This window comes from Periplaneta americana, chromosome 11, assembly GCF_040183065.1.
Source record: "Periplaneta americana isolate PAMFEO1 chromosome 11, P.americana_PAMFEO1_priV1, whole genome shotgun sequence".
Lineage (NCBI taxonomy): Eukaryota > Metazoa > Arthropoda > Insecta > Blattodea > Blattidae > Periplaneta > Periplaneta americana.
The window spans coordinates 126,308,048-126,320,839 of NC_091127.1; positions in this window are offsets into that span (position 1 = coordinate 126,308,048).

A 12,792-nucleotide genomic window follows, 5' to 3' on the forward strand; every position below is an offset into this window, starting at 1 on the left:
AAGGGCTGGAGGCTGTGTTGTATTCTTGCTTCCAATATCACTTTCCTTTTGAAAATCAATTTAAAGCGTGCTCCAAATCTCATTACCTGTAATGCAATTAGGAGTAAAATTTACACGAGACGAAGGTATTTTACCAACTGAGTGAATGACGCTGCAATATGTAATCCTGCAGAAAATGGACTTACGTTACAGAGTGAAAAGTCAAAGTAAAGAAAGTTGAAGTCGCAAAGAACATTTGAGGGAAATTACACAACACAGTAAAATATGAATAAAGGGGCAGTTAAAACGGTAAAAAATACTTGAAAGCAATAACTATACACGATTGTTAATAGGCTAACATTATACAATTTTTTATTATGTTCTTTGGACTTGAAAGGATAATTAATTATCAATGGGAAATTAATATAGAGACAAACAGAGAAGTATAAGAAATAATTATACAGAACCTAAGAAAATTGTTGGTCTTATTGTGTAGGCTGTATTTGAATTTATTTATCTGACCCAAAATACAGATTTGCGTAAACACACAGAATAACAAGTACCGGTAACTTTTTTTCAAACCTAAAAGGGATATAAATAAATAGTTATTTATGAGACAAGTTTGTAAAGGTTCTCTTTTTGGCACGAGTGTAAAGTTAGCAAAACGAGGCGAAGCCGAATTTCACAAACACTCGAGGGCCAGAAATATAACTTTACGAATGTGTATCATACAATTTTTTTTCTACGATAGAACAACTTTACATTAAATAAATATTTCAAGTTGGAGAGGTTGGGAGATCACGATGTCATGGCCGTTTAAACTCAGAGTCATTAAGAAATAAGTATCCACGGATTTACAGCCTGTTTTATCTCTTATCACGATTTAATAGCCATCTAAACCGAACATAATCAACAAAGCGATTAGAAAAAGTTGAATGTTACTTCTTGTTACAAAGAGTAGGCTACTACATCACAATAATAAGGGCTAAAATGTAGATATGATTGTTAAATTTGTTAGTACTTATTTGTGTTATGTGTAATATTTAAGTAATGGAAGATGGAGATAATTTATTAATTTCTTACTGATTGAAGTTTGTACATTGAATATTACATTTTCTTAGGCAGTGCGTAAAATGAATAGCAGTGTGTAAAGTAATTACCTTTTACGGACTAGTGTTTTAAAGGTCCATTTTATTCATTGATAACAGTCAGTAAAATGTAACTTTAACGTACTATCATAGAACAATTTTATTTTGAACAATTTATGTGTTATGTACACCATACAAGTGATTGTTTATTGAAGTACTGAATACTTAAGTCCTGACAAAGCAACATCATATTTGAGTTTAGCAGGCAATTTTCATTTACTAACTACACCATTAAAAGAAAAGGGATAGGCTAGTTCCTTTCGCCCCGAGAAACAGACCAGTCACATTAATATTCTTTAGGAAGTTCACAGAATAATAGTTTCATAGGTCCGTTGTTTCTCCTAATTTAACCTTCACGGGTTGGGATACGGTGGTTTCATAGGGGTAGTTGGGTCGATTCTTTCGGCTTCTTTCAATTTGCAGTTGATGAAAATGATGTCGACGTTTGCTCTCACCCTCTGCAACGCTGTTTATTTACTTGTACACTTCTAAGCCCTCTCAGATCGAAGAGAATTTGCTAGCAAGTAGACCTCTCCAGTTCGCCTGTGCGTTTTCAGAATGAAACCTATTATACCGACACATAATATGCATTGGTAGAGTTTATTGATATACTTTTAGCTGCTAATGGGAGATGGAGGAACAAATTCGAAGTGTGAACTTCCAAGACATCAATATAATATCACAGTCTACTATATACAGTCGCGAAGTTCAATATGTAGTAAAAATGCAAACATGGGTAGTTGCCCACCACTAGGATCGCTACTATCGCCTCATCATCGCAGATCTCTCTCCTAGCAGACAACAAAATATGTTACACTTTCGTTGTCGTGTTCTTTTTGAAAAATTAACACCTTCCTTCCATTATTGAAATATTAAATGCATGAAGTTAATTTATTATTTTAATGAAGTATATTAAATTCCACCATAAACTCGAAGATACCTGCAAGAAATAAGTAATATAATTTTTGTTTGTGCAAAAAGAACTGAAATTTACTATAATAGCTTCACTCATTCAAGGTTATAGCGATAATTAACTATGAAACCAATAAATATTAATTTGCATTTCCCTTTACAACAATAATAATGGAAATATGAATTAATGGATTAACTTAAGCGTACCGGTACTTGTAGTGTAGGCTTACGTAGTTAACAAAGTGGGATGAGGTTAAGCAATAATAATCACACCAGAATTGGAAATAAAATGTGATCAATAAATTTTATTGTAACAGACTTTTTCTACGTCTCTAGTAAAGCAACAAATAAAAATAACAACAAAATTAACAGCTATAATTAAAAACATATCCTTTGAAAAAAATAGGCCTAAGCAATAATAATCCCACCAGAATTGAAAATAAAACGTGATCAATAAATTTCATTAAAACAAACTTAATTTTTCTACGTCTTTAGTAAAATAACACATAAAAATAATAACAAAATTAATAGCTACAATTAAAAATATATCTTCTGAAAAAAAAAGTAGACCTAACCTTTATTTCTCTAGAAATTTAGCAGCCTAAGTGACAGAACTTTAACCGGTATCTAATGTCCTTTCGGTTAGACTGAAACATTTCATTGTGAAATTTAAGGATATAATGTATTCTAACAGTCACAAAGAACTTCAAAATTAAGAGTTTTGTTTCTGCACAGCATTCCTGTGGAAACCCAGGAACCTTTCTGAATCTTTCGGAAATCGGACAAAGGATAACTCTGGCCTCTTTCTTTTACTGTTGCTACAATTTATAGCACTACAAACGTCTCCTCCTTGTCCCATATTATTATTCCAATTATTGTATTTTAGCCATTAACATTTTCATTACAACCAATAAAGAACATTTCACAAGCATCAATGTGAAATACGCAACGAGCTAGCACTCGATAGAAATACGACACAGTCCAAAGTCGACCATGGACAGTCTATTGTTTCTAGTTGCTAACCGCTTGGAGCGCTTTATCACGAGATTTGCAAAAAAAAACACCTCAAGCTTCGCGACTGTATATAGTAAGCTGTGATAATATGAACATATTTACTGATTTATCAGTCTTAATGAACAAAATTGCTGCAATGGGCAAAGTGCAAGTCACCAGCAAGTCATAAAGTGATTAAAACAGAAATTCACACTGTACCAAGAGCATCTGATGTAGAAAGAATCTCCACAAATGTCGCAAAAGTTAACTCCTGGTACATGAAAAGCGTACTGCTTCGCACAACAAACCATTCAATGGGATCATTAATGTATCCTGATTTATAAAATGCATATCGAATCATGTCTTTGAATCGCGGTGACTGAAATTGATTGTAGAGAAAGGAATGCAGAGTGACAATGGTATCTCTGTCATGAAGTTTTGAATGAAATGGTCGTCCTTGATTGGAAATTCGATACAGTTCTCCATTTCATAAATAGTAGTAGGCTAACAGCTTTCTCTTACTCCTTGTTTCCACACTGTAGTCCTGCTCAAATTTTAAGTTCGTACCTCTCAGCATATTCAAGTGATTCAAGATAAATATTTTTGTCCTCATACTTGTAAATTTCACGACGATTTTTCCCTCTTCCAATTCTGTAGGTTTCTTCAATCTGATCATTGTTCAGGTTTAGGCCAAAAATCTTATTACACAGATGAGTTACTAAATTATATGTTTCTATTCCATTTTCACGCAGGTCTTCCTCCATTCCACAAATAATTGTTTTTATTCCCCAGCATGTTTTTGTAATAGTAGTATACTACTCACTTGCACAAGAGCTGTACAGCGACTAACCCATACATCCCTTTTTTCCTTATCAGTATCAAATGGATTTGCCTGGTTTACTGCTCTGAATGTTATGACCGGCCAAGCTATCAAAACACAACAGGATTTTCCTAGGAAGGGACCCTTGCAGTGGCTGAGTGGCCAGACACACAGGCGGCCCGGGTTCGAGTCCCGGTCAGGTCTGGAAAAATCCATAGTGACACTTGTGGCGGACAAGGCCGCAATTGGAGGTTTCTCGGGGTTCTCCCGTTTTTCTCCATATTAGGCATCTATATTATTTCGTCACCGTTTCTCCATTTCATCATCATTCCATAGCATTTCTGATCGCCAGCTGGCGACGCATGGATTGGGGCTGGTCTAGGGACGAAGGGGGCTGCTTGCTCGAAACCTGGGTACGCAGCGAACCTTAGTATAGTCAGTCGGTGTGGTTTTGGGAATGCGCTTAGCTTGAGGGTTAGCGCAATATATCGTAACAGGTCGCAGTACTGGGTCATAAAGCCCCCTCCCGTAAATTTCATTCCATTCCTAGGGAAGCAATGTGACTTACGTCCAGTCGTCAGTAGCAACCAATCGTGGTAAAATCCATTTACTTCTCTAAAAACAAGCTAATAACAGCATACTTACGGCAGTGGGAGTGGAAAAAACTACTTTCCTAATAATCAAATCTAAACAAATTAAGAAATATAATTTGATTGCAGTTAGGAGAAATAAAATATGCACCTCAGAAAATTATGAATAATGCAATGACTTTGAAACAATAAAAATACGTGATTCTATCGATTTATTTCGAATAAATAAATAAATAAATAAATAAATAAATAAATAAATAAATAAATAAATAAATAAATCTAGAAAAATACTTGTCGAGTGGGACATGCAGTGTCTTTATGCACTACATGAAATTCTTTAGCCTGTGGTGTATGGGGGGATATATATATATATATATATATATATATATATATATATATATATATATATATATATATATATTACAGTATTTTATTTCTATTTATATTGTTGTAATTATATTTTGTAGTCTGTAGTCTTTGTAATTCTAAATAATTCTGAATCGTAATTCTGATTAAATAATATATGTATGTTAAACTCTGGTTGTAATCTCCGTTTCTCATATATACTACACGAGGGAGAGTAAAAAAGTAACCTTAATAATTGTTTTATTAATTGAATATGTACAATAAGACTACAAACACTTCATCACTTTTCAACATAGTCTTCACTACTTTCAATGCAAGTGTTCCTGTTATACTATGTTGAAAGTGATGAAGTGTTTGTAGTCTTATTGTACATATTCAATTAATAAAACAATTATTAAGGTTACTTTTTGACTCTCCCTCGTATATGTGTGTGTGTGTGTGTGTGTGGTGTGTGTGTGTGTGTGTTTGTGTGTGTCTGTGTGTGTGTGTGTCTGTGTCTGTGTCTGTGTGTGTGTGTCTGTGTGTGTCTGTGTGTGTGTGTGCGCGTGCGCGTGCGCGTGCGTGTGCGTGTGCGTGTGTGTGTGTCGTATTTCCTTCAGACAAACGAACAATCTGTGGGGTTTCGGAACCTCTTTATACAAAAGTGAGAATCGTCTAGAACTCACCACCAATCTGCCATCTAGCAATCTTTATTCTAATCGCGAGGGACATCTACTGCGGCGAACGGTAGATCTGAAGTTTCACAATCATAAGAGATGTCACATTTTACGAAACGGAGATGATCATAAAAGAGGAATTGTGAAAAGGTTTGCTGAAGTGACGAGGGAAAAACGGGAGAACCCCAAGAAAAATCTTCACAATCTTGGCTTTGTCCATCACAAATACAATTCTGCTATCGGTGAGATTTAACTCACGGACGTCGTAAGTCAGCGCTTTACCTACTGAGCTACCAAGGCGACTATTTCGAAGAGTAAAGACGGTAAACGAATATTCGTGCGTCTATAAAGTCAAAACTTGGAAGAATAGTGAGGCGACATGACAATGTGGTACGGTTTGGGTATCCCTACGCTAAATGCAGTGTTTATCCACTTCAGTACAAAGTATGAAAATGAAACGAGGTTTAATAAGCGAGACTCGTGTCTCAGATCGTAATCAAATTTGAATTCTTATCATAAGAACGACATACAAAAGAGAAATGGCACGGGGCGGCTGGGGTGAGGAAGCGGTTTGATAATTCAATTAGACTTCCTCTTCAGACGCAGGAGAGAGAAGCAGAGAAAGCCGGAAGCTCTCACCTCTCTTTTCCGGTAACTTTCTCACAAGCAAGAGAGTTGTACTGTGTGTTTGAAGAATATGTACCGTTTAATCATGATAGTCATGTTTTAAGAGTGGGTTCTTCAAGGGAGTCAGCTTCATAGCATTCTTATCCGTCAGTGGCTCTTTGTTAATTTGCCTGAACTAACAGAGACAATATTTTAATACAGAATATGATGGTAACAAAACGATGATAATGATGGTGATAATAATAATAATAATAATAATAATAATAGGCCTAATAATAATAATAATAGGCCTAATAATAATAATAATAATAATAATAATAATAATAATAATAATAATAATAATAATGATTTATTTTAGCTGGAAGAGTTAAGGCCGTAAAGCCTTCTCTTCCACTCAACCAGCAAAAAGTGTATATACTCGTACATATACATGAACTTACAAAGAATTCAACAATTTGATTTAGATGAGAGTTACATGTATACAAGAGTTATTTACGAATTAAGCAACAAAATACTAGAACTATTGATAATAATGATAGTAATAATAATAATCAATATCAGAGTTTAATTATTTCTATAGATATTGTGATTAGACTTTCGCTTTATTTTCGGCTATCTGTTGTTACAGTAAATGTAATAGAATATTCTCTTTTGAGAATGAGACCGGAAATGCAGTGACTGTTAATTCAGTTTGATATGTTGAAATGATACAGAACTTTTTTAATAATGTATTTAATAATAATAATAATAATAATAATAATAATAATAATAATAATAATAATAATAATTTATTTATTTAATCTGACAGGATTAAGGCCATAAGGCCTTCTCTTCCATCCGATCAGATAGCACATATAAATACAGAAAAGAAATACAAACACTGATGAAAATAATACAAATTAAGTTAAAGCCATATAGAGGATCAACAGAGTCAAAAGAACACTATAGAGCTCTCATCGAGCTAATACAAGAAAAAAGAAAGAAAACAGAGATAGCAATGATGATATTGACAACTGACAATAATAATAATAATAATAATAATAATAATAATAATAGTAATAATAGTAATAGTAGTAGTAGTAGTAAATAATAATAATAATAATAATAATAATAATAATAATAATAATAATAATAAATACATTACATATTAATTTTCAATTTTACAACAGCATAGTTACAATGTTTACTATATGTCAAGGGTTAAGGTGAAGTTGCGCAACCTGAAATGTGTTCAACAAGCAATTCCACGAACTAGAATGTAATTTTACACCACAACTCGCCATTTTCCAGTGAATGAAAACACACTCTTTCAACAGGACGGAGCAACAAGCCACACCGCAAGAATTTCGATGGATGCTGTGAATGCTTTGTTCCCGGGCCGCGTCATTTCTCGGAAAGGGGATATCGCTTGGCCGCCTAGGTCACCTGATTTAACGATATGGGATTTCTTCCTATGGGGATATCTCAAAACGAAGGTGTTTGGGGGCAATCCACCCAGAATAATTCCAGCCCTAAAACAACGTATACGAGAAGAGGTCGCTGCGATACCTGTCAATATGCTGGGAGGGGTTATGCAACAGTTCGTGGCCAGACTCGAAGAATGTGTGCGTTTGAATGGAGGTCACTTGGCTGACGTAATTTTTAAGAAATAATTTTTTTCTTGTTGCATACCTAATGGTTATTCAAGCACTTGTCATTTCTACTCATTAAATTGATATAATAATAATAATAATAATAATAATAATAATAATAATAATAATAATAATAATAATAATAATAATAATGATTTATTTTAGCTGGCAGAGTTAAGGCCGTAAGGCCTTCTCTTCCACTCAACCAGCAAAAAGTGTTTATACATATGCACGAACTTACAAAGAATCCAACAATTTGATTTAGATGAGAGTTACATGTATACAAAAGTTATTTACAAATTAAACAACAAAATACTATGAACTATTAATTAAACACTGAAATAAACTGTGTAGCAGAATTAAACTAAAATACATAGAATGTTAATATATTTCAAATAATATTAGATAATAGAAAGAGATTATTACGAGACAATTAAAATACAGCACAATCAGGATGATGTCTAAAGAAAAAAGTAACAATGTAGTCAGTGATAGTTTAAATCAGTATGATTGGAGTGAAATGCTAATAAGGTTATCTTTTAAGCTGTTCTTAAAGGTGTTTATTGTCTTGCAGCCCCTAATACTTAATAATATAATAGTAACTTTTCATTCTTTTTTGCGCCTTGAAATCTTTCCGTTTCACTGGCCCACCTTGTACCTGTCGAAATTTAATCTTTAGTCCATTTTCCGGTTTTTTTTTCACATGGCTTTAGTTGGGTACATGACGATTCTGGGCTTCAACGTAATGCAATAGAGGACATCACGTTGATAACGGACAAACTTTGATAGTGAGTTCAAAATCAAATTATTCTTGCAGAAATATTGTTTATCAACGAATGTAGTGATTCTTTGCATTGAATTTCAATGTCTCTTTTAGTTTCTTAGGTGTTCTTTGTATGTCCTGGTTTCAGGCGGTGAACCTGGGTATGTTGACTGTGCGCGTTATATTTGGCACATAACTGACTCCCCCTCTCCTAGCAATTATGATGTCATAGCGTAGCTGTAAACAAATGAATAGCGGCCAGCATAATATACAGTAGGACTGTAGCAGAAGCAAGTTCTAGTGTGGAATGTTGAGGTGTATGCGTAAAGCGCGACAAGACAAGAAGTTGTACGTGCATATCTCTACTGTGACAAGGTCGCTATTGTGTAGGATATTTGTTGGTCTCATATTAAAAACACTTATGAATTAACTTTTTAGACACACAGATTTTGGTATTGTTGGGTTCTTGTTTTCACGGAAGGAAAACTTTGAAAGGAAAATCGTTGGGACCTAGGTATTTTAAGCAAAAATTTATTTTGCGCTGTTTTGCCCAAATCAAGTAAAAATACTTAATGTTACAGTTCACATCTATAAAACGTTAGTGCTATAATAATTGCAGTGTCATTTATAAAATTACGTTCTATCACTATTGAAATAACAATACTCACAAAAGTGCTAATGGTACTGAAGTGACTATTTCGTTTATATGACGTCATTCCATTTTCGACCAATGAAGTGTAATGAAATTTTGAATTCCATCCAATCACAGTCAAACATCGCGATAATTTCTGCAGCTAGATTTATCACTATCAATTTATCTCATGGTCGTTCTTTTGTTTAGTTGATGTCGCCAACTGTTTCCCCTTAAATCGATGAGCATGAACACATTAAGATGCATCTACACGGTTAAACTTTTCTCTCAACTTTACGCATTCAAGCAATGAATGCAAGATTGATATTTAATATTAATATATTTACGCAGTGAAGATGACGTTTAAAACGGCGCACCATGTAGACACAAAATCTTCATGCATCTTAATTGAACCCTAGATCATATATGTAAATATGACTTGGGATTGAACGTACGTTTTAAACTTGATTATTTCAATATTCTTCCCAGACTGCATGTATACACGCATGGAAAATTGAACTGTGTAGATGTAGCTTTAGTCCTGTTACACACTGCAGTTAGATATAGCTGTCTCCACACATATTACATAGTTCTTAGTTCTCGGTGTAGTGTGCAATGTAACGATGAGGTACTAAATAAAGTACGAAATTCTACTTCCACATCTACATCTTCATGTTCTAATTCCATGTCCATTGTAGGCTATCTGAAGAAAATTAGACTCCTTCATTCTGATTTGGTAAATGCGTTTTCAACAATTCTTCATGTAATTAATGTATTATTCAAGTTACTTTAATTATATTATAAAATTTTAAATTAAATTATGATTTCAGCAGATAATGAAAATGTATTTATGTTATAATAATAAGAGAAAAGTGCAGTATATGTAATGAACATTGTTAAACCTGTATTTCGCTTTTCGCAATTGGCATTACTGAATAATAACAGCGAATTTCTTTATTGCAGTAATTAATACTCATCTATTTCAACTTCACAATGTCTGAATAGGTTAAGTATTCGTAAATATACAATTATTAACATTTTGTAATCATATTATTATATTATTATTATATTATATTATTTACATTTTTATTTTATTCACGAAATAGTCCTAATAAATGTCACTCGAGGTCTGAGATTTCCCAGATAAATCTCAGACTTCTCGTGACATTACTACAGATAATTATTAAATATTACATGTTATTGACTCCTTGCTATTTAAGTAACAATAACAAAATCTTAGAGCCACCGGCGTAGCTCAGTCGGCTGAGGCGCTTGCCTGTCGGTTCGGAGTTCGATTCCCACTTTGGCTGATTACGTGGTTGGGTTTTTCCCGAGGTTTTCCCCAAACCATTAGGCGAATGTCAGGTAATCTATGGCGAATACTTGGCCTCATCTCCCCTAACATCATCTCGGTTCACCAATTCCATCGACACTAAATAACAGAGTTGTTGATACAGCGAACCAACTAAAAATTTTTGGTGTATTTTAATTATAGTAACATGCAATCCTACTGTAAAGACAATGATTCTGAAAATTTGTTTATTATGTTCACGCTTTAAATAACAATGATACAGTAAATACTTCCTATTACTCTTGTGTAATAATAATTGTTTTTATAATTATTATACAAACTTTTGAGAATAATTTTGAATAAATTGACTCATAAATACCTATTTGGAACTCACACCAGTTCTAGTACTATGACAAAAAGAAAAATCTGTGTCCTGTCGGAAGAACACACGAAAAGAAAATGTGTCGCACATATTTGTTCTGTTGAAAATTAATAATTTATCCCAAAATATATGTTTTGAAATTTCCATGATTATGGAGGAGTGATGCGAGATGATTTATTTTTGTAATTGTCTGAATCCTTTTCTTCTGCTTCCCCTATCATCTGTTTGCCTCTTTCTTGTCTTAGTTTCTTCTTGTTAACACTAACTGCTATTGGTGTTACTACTACTTAAGACTGTCACCACCACCACCACCACCACCACCACCACCACCACCACCACTTCTAGTACTATTACTTTTGCTACTATGTATTGTCTCTACTTCTGTTTCTGTTGCTGCTACTGTTTTACTGCAGATAGTTTTCCTGCTACAGATAATACTACAATTATTGCTACTGCTGCTATTACTTTGCTACCTTACTTAAAAAGAACCCGAGGTTCATTACATAAGCCCATCATCGGTCCCTATCCTGAGCAAGATTAATCTAGTCCCTAGCATCATATCCCACCTCCCTCAAATCCATTTTAATATTATCCTCCCATCTACGTCTCGGCCTCCCCAAAGGTATTTTTCCCTCTGGCCTCCCAACTAACACTCTATATGTATTTCTGGATTCACCCATACGTGCTACATGCCCTTTCTTTCTCAAACGTCTGGATTTAATGTTTCTAATTATGTCAGGTGAAGAATACAATGCGTGCAGTTCTGCGTTGTGTAACTTTCTCCATTCTCCTGTAACTTCATCCCTATTAGCCTCAAAAATTTTTCTAAGCACCTTATTCTCGAATACCCTTAGCCTCTGTTCCTCTCTCAAAGTGAGAGTTCAAGCTTCACAACCATACAGAACAACAGGTAATATGACTCTTTTATAAATTCTAACTTTCAGCTTTTTTGAGAGCAGATTGGATGACAAAAGCTTCTCAACCGAATAATAACAGGCATTTCCCATATTTATTCTGCGTTTAATTTCCTCTGAAGTGTCATTTATATTTGAAGTGCTCAGGGATATAATTCAATGAAACACATAGCAAGTAATATAAAGTATACACATTAAAACTAAATGATATGTCAATCTTCATTAAACTATGGTGTTCACTTAACTTTAACTCTTGATTTCTCCGTTTTTAATAAATGGCACTTGGCCCACTATGGCTCTGAACCCTTCATTTGCTACTGTTTCTCCAAGACATTTGATTTCTTCCACTTTTCAAAACATACATTCCCAATTTTTATATTTCCATTTCGTACTATGTTCTGGTCAGGAGGCATAATCAACTTTGCTACTATTAATACAACTATTTCGGAGAGCGCGTTAGCGTCGCGTAACACTGCAAGCCGGAAGGTCGCTATTTTGATTATAATATGCTACATAATTGAAGAGGAAGGGTTGATATCAACTGAAACTCTAACCAATCAACAAGATAGACGACTTGTGAGTATTTTGACAGTTGTTGTCACGACAACGCTGTAATATATGACAGGCGCGAAAGTTACAGGAAGTGTTTATAGACTTTTTTGCGCTCGCTAAACTGGAATTTTATCGCCTGTCAGCAATAATAATATAGGGGGAAAAAAGTGCTATTTTCTGTTTTCTACTTGCCGGTTTGCAGCAAATCAGAATATTTGATTTTATTTTGGTGATAGGTTAGAAAAACTTCGACAGTGTGTAGAGTGCATTGTACTTTGGAACAGTTTAGCTACAAGAAAATGATCAATTATGAATTTTAGTTTTAACAACGATGTCTAACGAAATATTTTTCAGAACTGTACCTACTGCTTAAGCTGTGGTACGAAGGACAGGTAACTTTAACAACTGGTAATGTCTCAATATTCTTATGTATAACAGAAAAACCACCATAATAATAATTTCCTTAAAATATTTTTTTTTATTTTATTTTAACAGTGCATATTTTGTTATTTTAGTGCATATATCCTGGTTTTTAAG